This window comes from Etheostoma spectabile, unplaced genomic scaffold (genome assembly GCF_008692095.1).
Source record: "Etheostoma spectabile isolate EspeVRDwgs_2016 unplaced genomic scaffold, UIUC_Espe_1.0 scaffold452, whole genome shotgun sequence".
NCBI classification, from domain to species: Eukaryota; Metazoa; Chordata; class Actinopteri; order Perciformes; family Percidae; genus Etheostoma; species Etheostoma spectabile.
This window is the reverse complement of record NW_022605610.1, coordinates 383,383-386,789: the sequence shown is the minus strand read 5'-3', so window position 1 is coordinate 386,789 and position 3,407 is coordinate 383,383.

The following is a 3,407-nucleotide window of genomic DNA, read 5'->3' as shown; positions in this document are numbered from 1 at the left end:
CCCAGGTTGCCTGGCAACAGAACCAAGAGTACAGGACATCAGGACCAACAGATTCGACGGCATTCAGCTGGGCTCGGTTCCAGGTCCGCCGTAGTCCAGCCCCACTCCCTGCACGGCCTGCAGATGTGTGGATGCAGTATAGTTGTGGACGTGGCTCAGCCTGTACCTCGGACCCCCCCCTCCTCCTTACCCCCTTCCTTTTTTCCTTTCCGACCCTTTCCACAATCCCCACCATCCAAATGAAGCCACACTGAGGGAATAGACTTGATGGTGACTTATACATTCGTCTGGGAATTCAGCTGACAACTTCCTCGCTCTGCGCTTCAGTTATACAAAGACCCCCCCCCCCCCAACACACACAACACACACCGACACAAACACACAACACCGGAGTGAGTGTCTTCTTTGTAGCTCCACTTGCCGTCATTTAGGAGACGTTTAAACCGAGCCAAAGTAACTCTCTATTTGGCAAAATCACCCGTCGTTGCATTGTGTGACCTGAAGCAACATCAATCCTCAAAAATTAGGTCCTCCAATTGCCAACCACAGTCCCCCCGATAATTTGGTTCTGACTCCAAACAGCCCCCAGAACTGCCTCGGTGGAAAGGCAATCTGTTGTCGCTTTCCAACTGCACTCCCTCAGTGCACTCCATCTGGTCTTGAGAAACCTGAGCTAGAGTGGCAGCGCTTGAAGATGCTAACTTGGATTTGTGGCGAAGGGCTGTGAGGGAAAGCCAATCCCCTTCCACTCGGGGGTCTGGTTGCCTGCGGCGGCCCAAGAGATACAATCAGGGCTTGCTATCTAGCAAATTTACCCGCTGTCATCAGGTCCTGCAGCACTGAGATCGGGGCGGAGCCCCCCCCTGGGGAGGTTGGCCCACGGCAGGTGGCCCAGCATCTCCTGGGGAAAACAGGCCTTCAAAGAAAATTTGCTGTTCAATTCAATCAAATTTTATTTATAGTATTCAATTCATATACAAAGAGTTATCTCGAGACCATTTGAGATAGAGCAGGGTCTAGACAACACTCAGAATTGCAGGAGCCCAAAAGGTCTAGTAGTTCTCCAACAAGCAACAGGGCACCAGTGGCACAAGGAAAAAATTCCTTTAGGCTGAGGAAATACCGGGACAGGACCAGACCCAGAACCCAAAACCCAGCCCAGGAAAAGACCCAGACCAAGGCTCTGGGTAGGCGGAGCTGAGGACGGTTGGGGTTAGAAGAAGAGGGGGCAATAGCAGTCACAAAAAATCGTAGTTCGTAGTAGTTCTTTGTAGGAGTTAATGGCGCTTAGCAGGGGCACTGTGGGCATTACAAGGCCCAGCAGGACGTAGAGGAAGTACAGGACGTACGCAGGGCGGTAGCAGGCGTCGCAGGACAGGACGTAGCAGGACGTAGAAGGTTCTTGTAGAAGGGACGTAGCAAGGACGGAAGTAGCAGGATGGGAGCATGACGTAGCAGGGAAGTAGCGGACGTAGCGGAAGGGACGTAGCAGGACGTACAGGAGTAGCAGGGAGTTAGCAGGGAAGGAGTAGCAGGACCGTAGCAGGAAGTAGCCAGGACAGAAGTAGCAGGACGTAGCAGGGCATGCAGAGAACAGGGACGTAGAGGATGTAGCAGGACGTAGCAGGGCGTAGCAGGACACCAGGACGTAGCAGGCGACGTAGCAGGGCATAGCAGGAAGTGGCAGGACAATCGCAGGCATGTAGCAGGGACGTAGCAGGACGCTATAGCAGGACAGGACGTAGCAGGAAGTAGAGGACGTAGCCAGGACAGGATGTAGCAGGACTGTAGCAGGATGTAGCAAGGCGTAGCAGGGTAGCGGAATGTAGCAAGACGAGCAAGACGTAGCGGACGTGCAGGACGTAGGCAAGAGTAGAAGGACAGGATGGTAGCAGGACGTAGCCAGGACGTTAGAGGAAAAGGGATTGTAGCAGGACAAGTCAGCTGGATGTAGCAGCAGGATGTGTACGCAGGATGTTGTAGCAGGAGTAGCAGGACGTAAGCAGGATGTAGCAGGACGTAGCCAGGACGTAGCAGGAGGATGTATGCAGGACGTTCGCGGACGTAACAGGACGTAGCAGGGAAGGACGTAGCAGGAACGTAAGCAGGACGTAGCATGACAGGGACGTAGCCCGGACAGGACCAGACGTAGCAGGATGTAGCAGGACTTAGCAGGATGTAGATGATTAGCAGAGTAGGATTAGCAGTACCGAGCAGTACTAGCAGGATGTAGCAGACGTAGCAGACGTAAACAGGCCGTAGCAGGACAGGACGACAGATAGCAGACGACGTGCTATCATGCAGAGACAGCGAGTAGCAGTGAGACTAGCGTACGTGCAATGACGACGTAGATTCGTTAGCGAGGAGAAGTAGCAGGCGATAAGTCGAGGACTAGGAAGTCGTAGCGTGTACGATACGGAAGAGGACGGTAGACGCGTAGATAGTAGGCGTGGCCGGACAGGACGTGCAGGATCTTAGGGGGTTCTTCCTCTGACATTGCAACCCCGACACTGACTGGCCTGACATCTCTCCAGAGAGTGTTTTAAAAAACGTCTTCCGCAACTCTGTAAAAACTCGAGTTAAAACCTTAAATCGTCCTAAAGAGGACGTTTTAGTTTTACCGATTGGATTTGGCAAAAGGTTGAATCTCGGCCGGCCGTCTGCTCAGGTGTGGTTGGACGTTAATCCCTGTCTGGTTGCAGAGGGATTTATTGTCAAAATGCACCGTGATAAGACATAAATACATTAAAACTTTTAAAACATCCAAATAACCAAGCGGCGCATCTTCCTTCCTGGCTGTGTCATGCTGGCATCAGAGCAGCTCTCATGTACCGGCCGGGGAACGTTGGGACTAAGGAAACTAATAAGGCGGATTCTGGTTGTGATCCTTCTGTCTGCTTTTACAACACACACAACACCACACACACACACACACACCCCACAAAACAACACACACACCACCACACATTGAAAATAGGGACACTTTGCTTAACTGGGACATCGGAAGATGTTGACTGGGATTTGGATTCCATCTGCTGGCAGGCGAATCGTACCGTCTCATGGTCCTAAATCTTTGGTCGCACTGGGAGGTTTGTAGCGTGTGTGTCTGTGTGTGTGTGTGTATGCCTTTCTGTCTGTCTGGTTGTGTGTGTGTGTGTGTGTGTGTGTGCGGCAGGTGTGCTGTCGTGTGTGTGTCTCTGGGGGGGTTGTGTAATGTCGTGTTTCTGTATGGCATGTATTATATGTCTGGTGGTGTGTGTGCTCTGTGGTGTGTATCTGGGTGGTCTGGTGTGTATGTATGTCTATATGTGTGTGTGTGTGTGTAGTGTGTGTGTGTGTGTCTATGTGTTGGTAGTGTGTGTTAAGTGTTCTGGCGTTAAGTGTTTTCTATATATATATATATAATA